At 37.3% G+C, this 19,384-nt stretch overlaps 1 long non-coding RNA gene across 1 annotated transcript in view; it reads right to left on the bottom strand.

Annotated features, from left to right (window-relative positions):
* LOC106039912 (uncharacterized) overlaps nucleotides 1-894 on the bottom strand; it is a 2,066-nt gene extending 1,172 nt beyond the window's left edge. The window contains exon 1 of the long non-coding RNA XR_001209555.3: nucleotides 349-894. This is a non-coding gene — a long non-coding RNA (uncharacterized lncRNA). The remainder of the gene's footprint in view (nucleotides 1-348) is intronic.
* Nucleotides 895-19,384: the final 18,490 nt, after the last annotated feature.

Below are 19,384 nucleotides of genomic sequence, written 5' to 3' on the forward strand. Positions count from 1 at the left end.
ATGGGAGACATAAACTGAAGTATTGAGGAGTCATTATTTACCAAAAAAAAAAAAACACCATAGTGTAAATTTTATTAAAAATAAATTTCTTCCCTCAGAAAAAAAAATCAAATGAATTTACATTCTTGAAGAAAATTACCAAAGCAACAGAACTGAAAACAATAAGCTTTCAATTTTCTTCTCAAATTACTCCCTTTTTTCCCACTTATTCTTCTGTATTATGTTAAGTCCTTCTTATCTCCCTGTTTGTTCAATCTGAAGTCCAATCACAAGGGGAAAAAAAATAATAATAATAAAAAAAAATCCCAGTCTTTTTAAACAAACCTCTGTTTCTATATAAATCCTTACTTGCTTAGAAATGCATGGCCTCATCTCCCAAGGAATGCACATCTCTTTCAAACAGGGTCCCCTTGTAACATTTGCTCTGCAGCCTAACATGGCTGAGTGCTGCCTAATGAAGCCATTACACTAACGAGTGAAACATGGATCCATAAGCTGGAAAGGAGCAGTACTGAGGAGCTGGGACACAGGGCTTCAAGTCACATTGCTGAGAGCAGAGGCATCAACATGAGAATCAAATGCCGCAGACAGAAGTGGCCAAGGAAGTCAGACATCTGAGATTGAAAGGCAGCGAGTGACTCCATAGCAACCAGAGAATGAAACAGGCAGGTTTCCAGTGAAGAGGAACCAGACAGCACCCAGGCTGTGATACAGCAGGCTCTGAAGTGCTGTTACCTATTAGGTCATCTAGCAGTGGCCAGACTAGAAAAATAGGACCTATGTGTAAACCAAAGGTCCTGAAACATCCTTCCAAAAAGCAGCATTCATCTTTAAGTGTAATGGGAATGATCCCAATGGAATCTAAAGCCCCAACATCCATCTTACTGGAAATCTACCCCCCCCCCCCCCCCCCCCCCCCCCCACCAAACAAGAAAGAAAGAAAGAAAGAAAGAAAGAAAGAAAGAAGGAAAGAAAGAAAGAAAGAAAGAAAGAAAGAAAGAAGGAAACACGAAACAAACAAGAAAGAAAGAAACAAGAAAGAAAAAAGAAAGAAAGAAAGAAAGAAAGAAAGAAAGAAAGAAAGAAAGAAAGAAAGAAAGAAGGAAAGAAAGAAAGAAAGAAAGAAAGAAAGAAAGAAAGAAAGAAAGAAAGAAAGAAAGAAAGAAAGAAAGAAAGAAAGAAAGAAAGAAGAAAAACATCCAAAACATTCCAGGCAAAGGCTACAGAAATAAACTTTATAATATGAGGCAGAGCTGCAAAGGACTGAAGGACAAAGTTGCATGTTTATAGTTGACAGCTCTATAGAAACTGAATTTGCAATCTGGCCTGGAATTTTACTGTGGTAATAGATGCAATATTCCCTGTCAGACTGTGAGGGGACCAAATCAGACAATACACACATAGCAGGTAATGACAAATGAGAGAAAAAAAAACCTTACTATGATCCAAACAAATAACTGGTTATGCAGAAAAGAACATAATATTCACTGTGGGGCAAGTGTGAAAAGGAACTTAATACTCCATATTCCAGGGGTTGGCACACGCAGGTGAAAGAGTAGTAATCTTCAGCACCCAGGACTGCTTTTGTGTTTAATCGATGACTCTTTAATATGAAATACATATGGTCCTGGGAACAGGAATCAGAAAAATAAGAAAGACCATGTCTGCTTTTTTAATATTTGTGCTGCTGAAAGCAGTGATATGTAGGAATTAAAACAGGGAAATGTAGTGTTCATTTTCCCCTCTTCTTTAATGTGCCTCAGCTTGTCATCTGGCTCTATCTCTGTTATTTCTGAGATACTGCAAACACTGATTTTATGAGTTTTTTTTTTTTTTTTTTCTGTGAAGTACAGGTACAAAGAGGAGGAAGATTTCACTTCAGCATGCTGATTCTCCCTCTCCCCCTGCAATTCTAACAGATATTCCTATTTCATTCTCATACCTATTTTCTGAACTGTCTTAGTGGTTCTTCCATGGAAAACCACCTGGGAAAACAACAACAAAGAAACAAATGACACATCAAAAACAAACAAACAACAAAAACCTGCAAAACCAATAATCAAAAGACAGTTTCCTATAACCAGGTGCTTAATTTGCAGCTGCTTTTTCTGCATGGACCTTTTATAACACTATATGAAATCTGACATCTGATGCTTCCTTGCTTCTTTACAGCAGAAAATAATGCCAGATTTATGCAGTACAGTAAAATCTACAGTAAAGTGCTGTTTCTCTGCCATTTAAGGGAGAAGATGTAGCATATGGCAACCTGTGAACATAGTAATTAACCACGTGTGATTACAAACTCGTAGCAGAAGTTGGCAGGGTGATTTGGAGTGGGTATGATAAGTCACAGTTGTACTCTGACAAAGTAGCCAATAAACAGACAATCCTTACTGTTCTTAAATATCCTAACATGCAGATTTCATCAAGAGTAATGTAAGAAGTTTGACTCCACAGAAGTCTCAGTTTCATATAAGCTGTTCTGCAAGGCCTATCTTTCCTCCCTGCTTGCCTCCAAATGGAAGAGGAAAGAAAATGAAGAAACACTATAGCTGGTCAGATCGCATTTTTCTTGTCTTATTTGCTTTGGTAGGGCTGTCAGTGGTTAAACGATCAAGCTTGCTTAAGACTACTAAATATATTTAAGTCTATAAAGGGCATTGTGGCTTAGCATGGCCTCCCTTTTATGTAGCTGTTATAAACCCACTGTTATAAACTTGCAAAATTTTGCAAGTCCCACACTGTTTCATCATTGTCTTAAATCCATGTCTCTCAGTCCCACGTGATGGCATGGGAATCTCAGAATTCATTTTAAAAGAAGCATGAGTTTCATTCCTTGTAGGGCATAGAGATAGGCTCTTCCTCTCTCTTTTCAAAAAGAACCCTCACACTGTATTATTTTTAAGGTTGTGATTAGTAATGCAAACTCTTTTTGTTGTTACTTTTAATTAAGGCATGACTGAGTTTTCAGTCTAAGAATTTATTTAAACTGAGTATCTATTAAAGTATCAGCTACTATATTTTTGATATGAACTTATGTTTTTGCTGTTAAACTTGAGCTAACAATACTGATCACAAGGAAAAAAGTTTGCAGAATATATTTGTGAAAATCACTGCCACGGGAACTCATTGAGGCAAACAGTATAGTTACCTTCTAAAAAGGAATGGATAACTAATAGCATTGCTAAGAATCATGCCTATGTGTGCTAAGATGATAATAAGGTAATCAGATTTCATGCTTGAGGGTGTTAGCTAATCGCCTGCAGAGATTTGGCACTGCACAATTGGCTGAGAGCATCTTGTTTATTTTTATGCTTGCTCTGAGACATCAGTTACTCACTGCCACTGTCAACAGCTTACTGGACGAGATGAACTAAATTGTTTGTTCCAAATGTGGTGAACTCTATGTCCTGCAATAAATGTTATCGTAAATATAGCAAGCCATCCATTTTAAGACATCGATAAAATGTACATTTTAATGTAATGACTGGTTAGTGGGCAAAGAGTGAGAGAAGGAACAGCTTTTCTCTTCCCCAGAAGAAAAGATAAAGAAAAGCCACACAAGTTGCTCCCAAATTATAGGTATAAAGATACACTCTTTTGTGACTCTTATCACTTAGCCTCAACAGCACCTAATAGAAAAATGTGTTTTCTCATCAACCACTTCCACTATGTACCAGAAAAACTGGAACTCTCACCAGTGGCACAGAGAAATGCAATCTCTCCTGCTCTTTGAAGAAGTCATCTCAAAGCTGAAAACAGATCTGATGAAGATTAAGATCAAAAAGGAAAGTAGGAATGTGAAAAACTTGAGAATGAAAATTTTGAAATTATATGCCCAGAATTTTTTTTAAATTAAAAAGACCTTAGTTAACCTTTTTCTTAGAAATAAATAAATAAATAAATAAATGCTACAACTGCATTCATATAAATAAGGGGTGAATGGGAAACTGACAGCAATGACGGAGACACAGTTTTGTACTGAGATGTTTCCGGGGTATTCTGAAATGCTCCTGTCCTCATCATACCAAGGAGAACGTCTACTGGAGCAATATATTCTCCTTCTTGTTCATGGACTTGTTCTAGTTCATGTATCTTTGAGACAAACTGGACATACAAGTGAATGTATCCTCCAAGCATAGAGCTGGGATGAAGCAGGGCACTGTCAAAGCCCAGGATGGTAAAACAAACAAACAAAATCACTGTTTGCACTTGTCACATAAGTTACACTCAGTGAGTAGGGCCTAAAACAGCCAATAGAGTCATATATTGTAAAGCCAAGAAAGACTGGTATGGTCTACCTTCAACAATAACACCTAGCCCTTTTCAGTGGCAACATATAATCTTTCAGTCTCATACTAAAATTTGTACTTGATGAGTCATTGTCTCTGAGAACTGGGTTCAACTTAACCTCTTTTGAATATACCTTACATTTTCTTATATGGTATCTCTATGATATAGGCTAATATATGTTTTGGCTTTCCCGTTGTCCTGCTAACAGACAGAATGTGTAAAGACTGTGTGATCTAAGACACATTAAGGAATTACACAGACAAAATGAATGTCAATATATTTTATCTTAGTCTTTCACACTTACGTTTTAATTTGTCAATTACATTTCAATAGGTGGTAGGTACTGTGTTCTATTAACAATATCTATAAACATTTTATTGATTTAATTGTATTCCAATTCATTAAACAAAATGGCTCTTAATTATCATTAGATAATAAGCAAAACACTACGCGAACAAGAACCACACTCGTTACAGGAATGGGAGCGATTTCTTTAACCTATCATGTGTTATTCATTAGTCTCTTACAAAGAAAAATGACATTATTGATTTAATAAAGTGATTGATTTGAAAGCCAGGGGGATCCAACAAGCTTCTGGAGTGCTGTGTGTCTCAGCCTTGTTATTCTGTGGAGAGCTGTAGAAAAGCTTCTTCATGTTGGGCTTCTCTCATTTGGTAAAGCTTTAATTTTGAATTCAATCTACACACAGATTTTTTTTCCAGCTACTACTTACACAGTATATAATACATATTTTCCTGCAATTTAGGACAATTTAGGCGAGTTACAAAACCATAACTGAAGAAACCATTTGAAAAAATTTCTCGCCTTTTCAATAGCTCTCCATTATGCTAGGCTGACAGGTAAATTGTAGAAATGAATCTCCCAGAAAAGCACATGGAACTCAATAAAAGCATTTTGGTGGCAATCTACCATTTTCTCTACTGTTTGATGCCCAAACATGGCTGTGTTTAAAATACAACTTCTTAGAAGTACTGACAATCCAGTTAGTCATCCCTAAGAATGAATCTGTGCTATGCAGAGTCATAACATAGGCGTAAGTTGTCTGACTGTTGCCTACAATAAAAAGAATGTGCAGGAAAAATATAATTAATTAATTATATTACTTGAGTTTAAAAATTACTACCCATCAGTATTCGCTTTACCATTTCATTACTATTCTTTTACCCTAAAAATATCCATATACATCCAGTTACAAAAGGATACTCACCTAGTTTTAACACTGGAATCTATATCAAACATTTAGGATATTATAAACATGACTAAATGTTCTCTAATAGACATTATTACAGCAAATCATGCCTTCCGTTGAAGTTAGAAAGCCACAAGGTAAAAGGAAGAGGGCCTTAAATATTCTACCAATTCAGACCTTCATATATACCTCAGTAACAGTGTATTCTTAATCATCTAGCCAAGGCTGAGGTCCAAACTGCCATTGATACCTGAACTAATTAGCTCAAGGCTAATTTACATTTATTTGCACATAATCAGATTTTTATGCAGCATAGATATATACATACACGCACAATATTAGCAAACAGACACTTCTCATCTACCTTGCAAAGCAGACACAGCCTACTCCACCTCTAACAGCCTACCACTCACAGCTGCTGCATACAAAGTGGCTTAACAACACAACACAAAACAGCTGTTCTTGACTGCTCTTCTGCTGCAGGCTTCCTTTCTGATTGAAATTTCTGGCACCTGAAAGTCCCTGTGTGGCCAGATTCATCCCTTTGGAAATTGTACAGTGACCCAACTACAACATCACAGACCTATTTGTACCTTCCTGTGGAACTACATGTTAGGATGATTCAATGCACTTAAACAGCCATACACAGCTGCAAAGGGCTTCAATAGTTGTACACTTAGGTAACAATTAAAAAAAAATAAGGGGGGGGGGTTGGAAGAAAAAAGAAAAAAAAAAGGCACAAGCCTATAGGGACAGTAGAACTGGCTGATCCCCACTTGTACTCAGCTGATATCAGCTAAGGCTAGTGTCTTAGCTATGCATGTGTATAGCATGAGAGGACATCTGTCAACAGTGATAGCCATAAGTATCCATACACAGTCCCTGCTATAACTGGATAAACCATAAATGTTTTGTCCCACATTTGTTGCAACTTTTTTTTAGTGCTGTTGTGCTTCTGAGTACAAAGTTAACAGTGATCTGCTAAGTCTCTGAATGCCGACAGCTTGGAATAGCTGAAAAGCCTCATCTGGCCTACACAACTATGAACTACCCTCGCTCTTTCCCCCAGTTTCAATTGCATCCTACCCTAAGCTTCAAATAAAGCATACTTCAACAGTGATTTTGTAGCTTTGGACTTTACTCCATTTTGAGTCTGTTAGTACTAAAATGACATATAATTCATGATGTCTTTACAAAACTAGTCATAAAATACAGTATCTTAAAACATCCATACAGCCACCTCATTTCAATTCTTGCAAACCCATCCCACAGACACAGAAATCTGCACCATACCAGCCATGTTGATTTTTTTTTCCTAAAAATGCTAAAAAGCCTCAGATTCCCACATCTTTTGCCTTAAAATATTCTCTTTCACAATCAAAGCCTTCAAAGGATAATGATGAACTAGAGAAACAGAATTCACAAGATAAGGAAGCAGACCAATCAAGCTGAAATACATGAGTTTGCAAACTTCAGCCCTCACACAGTTCACAAGAACTTATCTAGATCTGGATTCAAATTCACCAGCTAAATCTCTTCCTTGACTTCAAAAGCATCTTTTTAACTTTTTTAACTTAAAAAAAAAAAAAAAAAAAAAAAAAAAGGCTGCTGTGATAACAGTGCTCCACCTAGTGGAAATGAAACTGTTCAAACTTTGACTATAGCATAAACTCAGAGAACTCATGTCTCAGTGCATAATTAGTCAATTTTTCCAGTGATAAAAAAAAAAAAAAAGGCTAATGTGACTATTGCAGAATAAAAATACAAAATACTGACTTTTTTTAATATAATGGTGAAAAAAAAAAAGAACAAATCTCTAAGGGAGTTAACATAATTTTGAATTTCTAATATGCTCATGAAGCCCTGATATAGATACAGTTAAAATAGTTACCTTTACAAAAACATTTATTATTCATTGACTTTAAAAGAGTAGGTAGGAAAGATCTGTCAGATCATATTATCTAAGACTAATACATTGCAGGTCAGTAAATTTCATTTTCTTATCTCAGTAATGTTTGTTTTATTAAAGCATTTTCTGTTTTGTGGTAGTGTCTGGAGACTTCAGCAGGGGATTGACATCCCATTGTTCTTTATTTGGGGAATGAATTTATTGAAGAACTGATTCTCCCTTCAAAATGTCATAATGTTGTGAGTCGTTTCCACCCCCCCCCCCCCCCCCCCCCCATTATACAGAGTATTCACAACTCAAGATCCAAGGTGGTTATTTGTTATTTTTCTTTGCAGAAGAAATTTCAAATGCAGAGGTGTATGGAAAAGTTGAAGGAGTTTTTGAGGGTTAAATGTGCATAGCCATACTCATTGCAGAAAGATTTGTAGTCACTGGTCACTGAGACAGCTCCCATTGAAAGCCAATGAGAATTTGTGGTGCTTTCCTCCTCTGAAAATCTCTCTTCACCTTGTGTCCCTAGGTTCTCCCTGATATATATATATATGTTTTTCTGTCTGTATGTATGCATGCATGCATGTACACATACATCAACACAGTCTATAGAGAGATATCGGACAAGATGGTGTCTGGGGATTGTCCATATGCAGCGGTTTGTTTCCAAACAATTCTTACAGAACAATAAAATACATGTCTTGAAGACACGTGAGACAAAGAAAAAGAAGTCTACAGGGACATACACAACTTCTCCAGAAGAATATACTTATTTTAACTTATTCAGGTTGTTTTCTCTTCTTTCTCTTTCATGCTCCACTCTTGTCCTTCCCCTAATATCCTCTTCTTAAAGACCTTAAATCACCACAATTCACTGCTTGGGTGGAGACAATATTTACAGAAAACATACAAGACAAGAGTTTTTGAGACAGCTGTTTCATTCTCATTAATGAAATTCCAGTCTAGGTTTAGAATCTATCTCTTTCCATCAAAGCAACTGTCTTCAATATCAGTCATTTAATTTGGAGCTAGCACAAGCATGCTATGGGACTACATAGCAAAGAAGTATAGCAGTAAATCCTCGTGCATATATGCTTAGTATGCAGGAGCGGTGAGGCACCTTAGAGCTATCTGAAATGTCACCATTGAGAGACACCAGCATGTCACTTTTGTGGTTAATAGTTACGTTTGCCACTGAGGTTTCTGATGTTGCTTTCTACTTCTTCCAATGAATAACCTTGGTAAAAATTCTACACAATGCCAAACAACAGGTACAAAATTTATTTATATGAATGTGGTGTTTTTCCAACCTGCAAGGTACAGAATAAAGGTCAAAAAAAAAAAAAAAAAATGGTGAGATTAATACAATCCAGGAAGATTCAAAAATTAGAGCAAAAATTGCATAAGCCACTTTGAGCAACTTGTTCTGTTGGAAATATGGTGAATACAAACTTGTTAATTCCCCTTATAGTTTAAGCTAAATTGTCCTCTCTCAGAGTTTGAAGGTTTAAAGGTCATATGGTTAATCTTCAGGAGAAAATGAACAACAGAGATGAAAGGGTATGATTTTGCCTTGTCAGAAACAATTGCAGATAAATAAATAAAATACCCACTGATTTTCTCAGAGCTACTGATTTCCTCTATACCGACCACTCCATATAATGAAAATTATTATTTTGTCACCCTTTATCCTCTCAGAAAATGTCTCCTAATCACTGAGAAGCAAGGAAGCTAAATTATTAAATAGGCTATTTGACACACTAACATTTCCTAGACTAAAAATTTTGGTGTAAGATTTTCAATTTTAATCCATTTTCTCAATAAATGAAAGATAATTCCTAAGCTAATGCCTTAATATCCTCAAGTATCTACATTGGCTCCTACAAAGCAGTAGTTATTCACCTTCTTTACCAAATACTTTTGAAAACTTTTGACTTTTTTTTTTAATATTAAATAATTTAGGAGGTTTTAGTTGACTTCTTTTCTTCCTTTCCTTTCCTTTCCTTTCCTTTCCTTTCCTTTCCTTTCCTTTCCTTTCCTTTCCTTTCCTTTCCTTTCCTTTCCTTTCCTTTCCTTTCCTTTCCTTTCCTTTCCTTTCCTTTCCTTTCCTTTCCTTTCCTTTCCTTTCCTTTCCTTTCCTTTCCTTTCCTTTCCTTTCCTTTCCTTTCCTTTCCTTTCCTTTCCTTTCCTTTCCTTTCCTTTCCTTTCCTTTCCTTTCCTTTCCTTTCCTTTCCTTTCCTTTCCTTTCCTTTCCTTTCCTTTCCTTTCCTTTCCTTTCCTTTCCTTTCCTTCCCTTCCCTTCCCTTCCCTTCCCTTCCCCCTTCCCCTTCCCTTCCCTTCCCCTTCCCTTCCCTTCCCTTCCCTTCCCTTCCCTTCCCTTCCCTTCCCTTCCTTCCCTTCCCTTCCCTTCCCTCCCTCCCCTCCCCTCCCCTCCCCTCCCCTCCCCTCCCCTCCCCTCCCCTCCCTCCCCTCCCCTCCCCTCCCCTCCCTCCCCTCCCTCCCTCCTCTCTCCTTTTTTCTTTTCTGGTAAGAATAGTAGATACAAATATTAAAAGAGTTCAGTGTTAAACTTGTTGTGTTCAAGCCTACTAAGCAAGAACCCTAGTACCTACATTTTCCAGATTGATATTATGGTTGGTGTGCATAAAATTAAGGTTTCACTGAAGGCAATGTTTTATTTTATTTTACTCATCTTCTAAGCTCCCTGTGGCTTTGATGACTGGGAGAAAGATAGCCAGTCACATTACAACTGCACAGAGAACAGGAACAGAGAAACCCATTGCTGCCAGGAATTTCTGCACTGAAGGGGTCCTAGCTTAATACACAGTGGTTGTCTTATGTTTGACTGTGACTCCCAAGATCCAGAGGGACCTGCTGCTTTTTCTTTTCCCAGTAGCCCCTTTGGTCCAGCCCCACTGCAAGGACTCCTGTCTGAGTCATTCTTAGTGGCTGTTAGGGTTTTCCTCTAGCAATGCTGCTGAGAGCCCTCTCAATGCTCTGTTCTGACACATATATCCCCCTCTTACCAAGTCACCTGTTGCATCAGTTACCAAATCACCAGTTGACCCGGAAGGGGTTGTATTTCCTGCATATGAACCCGCATCGTGTCTGTTATCCCAGACAGTATTAGGGAGGAGCGGAGGGTGAAGTGGGGCAAAAGGAGAAAATGCAGATGCCCTGATATGGTAGGAAAACCCTGAACCTCATTCATGCAAGTTCATTTCTGGCCTCCCTCCAGAGCAATCCCCAGCACTCACATGGCACTACTCATGCATTACATGAGTGTTCATGGGAGTTCACCCTTCCTGAGTTAGAAGGGACCCACAAGAATCATGGAGTCTAACTCCTGGGCTCCATGGTCCACATGGTCCTGGACTCCTGGTCCACACAGGACCACCCAAAAATCCAACCCTATATCTGAGAGCACTGTTCTCTCGAACTCTGTCAGGCTTGGTGCCGAGACCACTGCCCTGTGGAGCCTGTCCCAGTGCCCAACCACCCTCTTGGTGAAGAGCCTTTCCCTAAAACTCTGCCTGACCCTCCCCTGTCCCAGCTCCATGCCGTTCCCTCGGGTCCTGTCGCTGTCCCCAGAGAGCAGAGCTCAGCGCCTGCCCCTCCGCTCCCCTCGTGAGGGAGCTGCAGGCCGCCATGAGGCCTCCCCTCAGCCTGCTCTGCTCGGGGCAGAACAAATGAAGTGACTTCAGCTGCCCCTCATACATGTTGGCTTCTAGACCTTAAAGTGTTACACCGATCAGATCTTCGATTCCTATAATACTGATTGGAATTAACACTTCTTCAGGCTTTCTGTTTCAATCAAAAAAACGCTTTCATCCTGAATTCTATTTTACACCTATAGATTCTAACCAAAATATAGTCCTCTAGAAAGGGAAAGCTGCAGGTGATTTGATATCGTTTTATTGTTTTTCCTGCTTATCTAACCCAGCAGCCAGAGTGAATCAGAGGGAACCAAATGATACATGACTTTGTTTCCTCTTAATTCTTCTGCATTCAGCAATAGTGGCAGGTAATTATAATATGACACACACTGAAAATGCGGAACATAAGACAGAAGATTTCCCTTACATCCCTAGAGGGTTATTTGTTTTTGTTTTTGCTTTTTTGTGTGCGTCTTTAGCAGCTGACTGCATTCCTGATGCATATGAAAAAACTCCCTACAGTTTAGAGAGATACAAAACCCCAGTTTTCTTTGTATCACCTGGAAATGCATATCCTGTCATCTCACGATGACAAAAATCTTTCTTTGAAAATTGATCAAAAGCTGATGTATGAAGGACATTATGCCTATGACCTGTATACAAAGCTAGAAATTACTGTAAAGAAAAATGGACACTGGAGGACTCAACCCACAAACCAAGAGCGCCACAGATGAAGAAAACCAAAAAGAAAAAGGCACGCTAAGTAATTTTGACTCCACATCACATCTGACAGTCTTGAAGAGTAATTGCTTGGACACCGGCTATTTCAAAATTATTTGCTCTGAACGTTCACATCCATCTCTTGGGTGAAGTAAGAACCATTTTGTCCCTGATTAATTTTATGGATTTAGAGGGGCTAGCTAGTTATATAGGTGCCATATTGATTTGTCTGCTGACATGGGTAATGATTTTAATTGTGCCTCTTTATGCTAACTAATTTTGACTAATTGGGCATCAATTCAGTGGGTTCTGTGAAGTGCTTCATTTACCGTTGTACTTCAACCAAATATTTTTTGCAAGGACATAGTTTCACCTTTCCTTAAATTTGTATGGATAAAAATAAGACCTAGCAAAAATGAAAGTTCAATAAATTGAAGAAAACAGAAAATTTAAGAAAAAAATCAGCCTGAAGCAGACATGTAGACTTCACAATGATATGTAAAACAAAGCCGAGTAAACAATAAAATAATAAAAAATATGAAATAAGCACTCTAAAAGCGAAATACATATTGTGAAAAAAAACAAAATAGTAAGAAGTGATTGGAGACATCCACAGTGATTTTTCCTCCCTGTACTTCCACTTTGTATTTTCCCCTTCTGCCTCTTCTTCCCTTTGTGATATATGAATGGAGAGAGAGTGAAGGAATTGGTTATTGTAGCCAAGGGGTATAGCCTGTCTTTCATCCTCCGGCAGTTTATTGAGAATTAGATAATTGTTTGTGTCTGCACAGTTCTCCATGCATGCCATAAGTCTGTTCTAAGAATAAAGCCAAACTCTATGTTACTTGGTTCAGTTTAGCCATATGCTGAAGAGATGCCACACAGATCAATCTTTTTCCCAAAGCAGTTCTTTTCTCACAGCTCCTCCTACTTTTTGCTTTTGCCTCTTTCCAGCTGATGCAACAATTTCTGAAATTCAACAGATTTTTTTTTTTTTTTTTTTCTGTAGATCTGTCCAGATGCTGAATGAAAGTCCTTTTTTTTCCATTAATCACTAAGACACCATTGCCATCTTCCCACCTGCTCTTTGGCAGCTATCTGCATTAACTTTTTTTTTTTTCCCCCCCTCAAGATGCATATAAGTTGGTGACACCGTGACTTTTATCTTCCTAAATAGTTTAGATTGCATTTCTTATAATTCACTCACAATTCAGGTAAAAAACTCCTCAAACCTCATACCGTATTTATTGTTAAACAAGACACAAGAGCTCACCAGGAATTCATTAAACATGTTGTGTGGTTAGATTTTCCTATTGATGTACCAGTGAAAGATGAGAGATATTTAACATTCTTACAATTGACCTTGAACAATGCATCTTCTTTCTCTAAATACACTATAGATATGCTTTATTAAATTGAATACATGTTGTATGTATGCATTTAGCCTACTATGCAAAATATGTCAAAAGTGTTTACCAAGTATAGTAACTTCATAAGAATTTTAATAGTAGCAAAAAAATGTCTTTAGCGTGGATATAGTTACTGTTACTTTGTTTAGAAGCCCTGAGATTGTAATTATTATCATACATTATTTATTTTCTTATTACTGTTATTAATTTCGAATAGGTAACTTTACCACTATTTACTCCCTTTTAATAGGCTATTATATTTTTATTACTCTACTAGTCTTTATTGTTATTGCCATCATGAAAATGGTTTGCATTGCAAATGTCTTCATTATCAGGGAAAATTGTAAGGAAACAAAGAGCTCTTCAGTCAACATTTCTTAAAAATAAATAAAAAAATCTCTTGCTAAAACTTCTCTTGCTAACTACAAAAAATACCCAAATAAAATACCAAACATCCACAACCTTGGAAGAATAATCACTGCAACTCACGGGTACTCCCCCTGTAACATCAAAGAGAAAATTAAAAGTAACGTGTTTCCATCACATGAGATTGTGGTCTAATAAGAAAAAGTAATCACCCATCACAATGTTATGCATTGCATATCTTTATTATATTCTTTTTTGCTCTTCTCTGTATAGCACCTTTGTCAGAAAAGAAAACAAATTGAGCTCATATAAAAACTTTTATTATTATCAATCATGCTTCAAGACTGATTATTTTTTATTCTGTCAAGTACGTATCCAATCTTTTTTTTTTTTTCAAAAACTGAAATTAATGTTGGAGTGAGAGTCTATCAGGTTGTAAATACACAGAAACACCCAAACAACCATAGCTAAAAAGCTACGGTTTAATGAAGGGGCTTAATATCATGTTATGTGGATGAGTCTAGCCAAACACTTTTAACTGTCTCTCCCCCTTCCTCGCCCCCCGATTGAAAAAAAAAAAAAAAAAACACCTAATCTTCTTTGAATGGATAATTCTTTATGCAGGGTTTTACCCATCACTGAATAAATATAACTCTGTTGTGATATAGCCATTGACTTGGTTCCTCTTTCCTGACCACATTTTTTTTCTTTCTTTCTTTCTTTTTTCTTTCTTTCTTTCTTTCTTTCTTTCTTTCTTTCTTTCTTTCTTTCTTTCTTTCTTTCTTTCTTTCTTTCTTTCTTTCTTTCTTTCTTTCTTTCTTTCTTTCTTTCTTTCTTTCTTTATCATAGCAACTCATCTTCTCTTTGACAATGTGTATGACTTTTCCCACTTATGACAAGATTTCAAGCAGTTCAATTCTTTTCATCTTCCTTGTCTACATGATATATTTCGCTCCCTTCCAAAAACAGATGGTGTCCAAGGACTGCCCAAATTCTCCTTTCCCGGAAATCTCCCAAGCAAACTGTTTTTCTTTGATCTGTTATGTTATGGGACTTGCATAAACTACTTTCTTGCTCCTCCCAGACTCCCATTCCAAGAATTCACTGTGCTGTGGCTGTAAAGTCCTTCTTTTAAAGGACTGAGAATCAAACTGTTATGGTGCTACTATGAATGATACATGCAAACATCTTCTATGATCATTCACTTAAATAAGAAAAAAAATCTTGCTGTATCTGTGCATCTAGTTTCAGTATAAAAGCAGCAATAGTTTATAGAAAGAACTGGTTTAACTGTGGACTAGAGAACAAGATAGCCTTCTAAGATGGAATAACTGGTTTGATGAACAAGGAGAGAGCAGTGAATGTTGTCTATCTTAACTGTAGTGAGGCTTCCAACACTGTCTTCCATTAAATCCTTGCAAAATAACCTAATAACAGACCACAGAAATGGACAGTGAGGTGGAGTGGACACTGACAGAACTGCTGGGGACAAAGGGTTGTGACCATCAAGTCATGCTGGAGACTGGTCATTAATGGCACATCCCAATGAAATATTGGGCCAATGTGGTTTAATATCTTAATTAATGACCTGCATGATGGAATACAGGTCCCTCATCAAATTTACAGGTGACACAAAACTGGAAGGAGCAGTCAATGAACCAGATGGTTGTGTCACCACCCACAGGTTCCTCCATAGGCTGGATAAATGGACTAACAGGAACATTATTACGTTCAAGGAGAAGTACAAAGTTTTGCATCAGGGGGAAATAACTGCAGGCATCAATATATGCAGGGGGCTGATCAGCTGGAAAGCAGCTTTTCAGAAAAGAGCCTGGGGATCCGTTTGATGAGCAAGTTCACTTGATATGCTGGAGGGAAGGGATGCCATCCAGAGGAACCTGGACAGACTTGACAGTTGGGCCTGTGTGAGCCTCTTGAGGTTCAAGAAGGCCAAGTGCAAAGTCCTGTATCTCTGCTGGGGCAATCCCAAGCACAAATACAGGCTGGGTGGAGAAAGGATTGAGAGCAGCCCTGAGGAGAAGGACCTGGGGGTGTTGGTTGGTGAGAAGCTCAACATGAGCCAGCAGTGTGCACATGCAGCCCAGAAAGCCAGCTGTATCCTGGGCTGCATCAAAAGAAGTGTGGCCGGGAGGTCAAGGGAGGTGAATCTCCCCCTCTTCTCTGCTCTTGTGAGAACCCACCTGGAGCCCTGCATTCAGCTCTGTAGCCCCCAGCACAAGAAAGATGTGGAAGTATTAGAACGACTCCAGAGGAGGGCCACAAAGATAATTAAAGGGCTGGAGCACCTCTCTTATGAAGACAGGCTGACAGAGTTGGGGTTGTTCAGCCTGGAGAAAAGAAAGCTCTGGGGAGACCTTGTAGTGGTCTTCCAGTACCTAAAGGGGGCCTACAGGAAAGCAGAAGAGGAACTCTTTATCAGGGAGTTTACTAATAGGTCAAGGAGTAATAACTTTAAACGAAAAGAGGGTAGATTTAGATTAGATATAAGGAAAAAATTATTTGTGGTGAGGCAGTGGAAGAGGTTTCCCAGAGAAGCTGTGCATGCCCCACCCCTGGAAGCATTCAAGGCTAAGTCGGATGGGGCTGTGAGCAATCCCTGGAAGCATTCAAGGCCAGGTTGGCAAAGGGCTGCAAAGATCGTGAATGCACTGGAGCATCTAACATATGAGGTGACAATGAGGGGCCTGCTCAACCTCAGTGAAAAGAAGGCTCAGGGGGATCTCATAAATATAAGATCAATGTGCCTGATAAGGAAAGAAGAGAAAATAGAGGTAGACTTTTCTCAGGAATGCTCACTGACAGCAAGGGAAAGAATGGGAACAAAGTGAAATACAAGGAATTCCCTTTAAACATATAGGGGGAAGAAAAGTCAAACAAACAATTTTTTATCTTTTTTTTTTTTCCACTTTGAGTTTTACTTTGAGGGTGGTCAAACTCTAGAAAAAGTTGCCTGAAGATGTTGTGGAGTGTGTGTTCTTGGAGACATTCAAAAACCAAATGGACAAAATGTTCAGCAACTCATAAACTGAGTCTCTGTTGAGCAGGGGTGGTAGGACTAGATGATCTCCAGAACCTCTTCCAACCTTATTCATCCTGGGATTTTGTGATATAGCAGAAAGTTAATTAGAATTCATGAGAGCATTTGCTTAACATTTATGGCCTTCAGTAATTGGTACAGATTCAGTATCTTATGTCCTAATAGGTGTGCAAATTCTACCTGTAGCTCTAGATACTGAAGAGATCAGATGTTGGCCTCTGCCTTCTGTTAATGATTAAATAATGTAAGATTGAGATCCATGAGCCTTTGAAGCTATTGTATAAACACATTTCATATGGAATCCAGTGACTATGGTACATAACGTGAATCTGGATAAACATGACCTATAGGAAAGGTATCCTGTTTTATCTTTAGCACATCAAGAGGTCTACCACTTGCTTTGCACTTTATTCTGGTGCTTATAAACCTCCTGATTGGTAGTTATTTTAATACTTAACTAGAAGTTGATTTTCTGTCTCTTGCTATTGATCCTTTCCATCTTTCTTTGAAAGTTTATGATAGACTTTCATGAATAAAAGCACACATGACTAAAGGAGAAAATAAATATAGTCCTACGCAATTGAGCCATTGTCACCCACCAGCACTGAGCACACACTGACTTCATCATGGACTTGTCTGATTTCAGTAGATTTTTAATATTTTTAAGTCCCTAGCAGAATCATTTTCCTGTATACATTCCTTAAACCTTTGTTTGACATCTACAAGTGATCAGGTGTTTAAAACCAGCACAACCATCCTGTTAACATCCACACACAACATCCGTATTTGAAACACACTAAAATCCTTTTTGTCGTTTCATTTCTACTTGTGCAACTCAAAAACAGTTGGGAAATCTTCATACTTTCATATTATTGGTTCTCTGTTAGAGTCCAGGTACTCAATGTCACGTTTGAAATTTTTTGAATAGCAAAAGGAAGAAGAACAGGCTTTGTGATATGCAACTTCAAGCAAAGTAAGAGTGTTTCTTATATCATGTATCTTGTCTAGGTAATAGGTAATGGGATCACACAATTAAGTAGGTTTTTCTCTTCTGTTTGATCATCTGATTTACATTCCACTAACTAAAAATCTTCCTTCTTAAGCTACTTCAAACGTCATTTCCAGTGTGTAAATGTTAGTGATGTTCCTTATTTTTAAAGACAGCAGCCACAGAAATGGTTTTTTTTATATATATATTATTATTATTTTTTAAAGCCAAACCATTCTGCAGTGTAGCATAGTTAGTGTTATATACTGGATCAGTAAAAAGAAGATATATATCTAGTCTGTTGTCTCAAAATTGGTGAAGAGGGCAATCATACTAGAATTTGGAGACTGGGGGAACAGAACAGGTGGAGGCCAAAGAATCTTTAATTCTTTCTGAAATTTTAATATTATTCCCTCTAAGGCCTGTCAAGTTGGAGTCACCATAGTGATGCTAGCCATTTGAAAGCATTAATGTATTAGACTCCAAATAAAAACATTTGAAATACTTTGAAAGAGTTCTAGAAATATTTTATGACCCACAAAAAAAAAAAAAAAAGTCCTAAGAAAATACATAGCAGCTTCCTATGGTAAAATGTTTATTTTATCCACTTTGAAAAAGATGGAACTCAATTATGGCTTTTAAAATTACAAAGAATACAATTATCACAAAATGAGTGTTAATGAAAATTTTATATTCTACTGCTAGCTCTCATCCATCTATCCTGAATATATATTATTCACTTACTATGAATCTTTTCCAAGTATGTCCCAATAGATTAATTACCCTAGTATATTATAAGTAGGATACAGTCCTTAGTACTGTAAGGCCATCATCTACAGAAAAATAAAAATACAACAGAGAGCCTGTGCTATATTCAGGCAGGTTATTTTATTTTGTTTATTTTTAAACCTGATAGTTCGGTAAAGCTTGATTTTTTTAAAGTTTCGACTGGGATTCTTTTATATAATTTTTTAGATCTTAAAAGTACTTTAATACTTATTCACTGTCTCATTAAAGTTAAAACATCCTTATCAGCCATACATTTGTTTCTCTGAATTGGAATTTAGGGCTTACATCTCACATTTGCCATGGTCTTTATCAAAGCATATGATCACCCTATGACACTAATTTAGGCATGTAAATGCTTCTGTATAAAATAAATATATTACTTATATGTGTGTATGTATAGAAAGTGTGGTATTTTAAAGATTTAATGAATGAACCTTTATAACATCACTAAGGCAGCAAATGGAATGACTCATTACATATACTTGAATATAAAAAATGCAAAAAGCTGAAATGAATTTTTGAAGGTTATGAAATACTACTTTGAAACAGACTGAGTTTAGACTTGAATTTCCTTTATCTTGATACAGAGGTAGAAACATAGAGCCATGATTTATTTATTTGTGTTAATGCCTAGGGAACCCATCTACAGATGAAGACCCCACTGTGGTAAATACTAACCAAACACAGAGATGGTTCTCACATCTCATATGCAAATTATGTTTTCTTTCTTTTCTTTAAAACACTCATCTTACAACTAAAAGTGCTATTAAATAGCTTTTACATCTGTGTCTTTTTTTTTTTTTCAGTAGCTGCAAACACCAAAGACACAGATATTTTTAGATCCTACACTATACCTACTAGTCCCAGAATTATAGTTCTGAGTTCTTAAATAACAAAAAGCCCAGAAACTTTACTAAACATGTTAGTAGGACATAAACAGAAGTCAAAATAGTTTGAGAAGTTCTATAATTATCTGCATAATGAAGAATTTGTTC

Source organism: Anser cygnoides, chromosome 2 (genome assembly GCF_040182565.1).
Source record: "Anser cygnoides isolate HZ-2024a breed goose chromosome 2, Taihu_goose_T2T_genome, whole genome shotgun sequence".
NCBI classification, from domain to species: domain Eukaryota; kingdom Metazoa; phylum Chordata; class Aves; order Anseriformes; family Anatidae; genus Anser; species Anser cygnoides.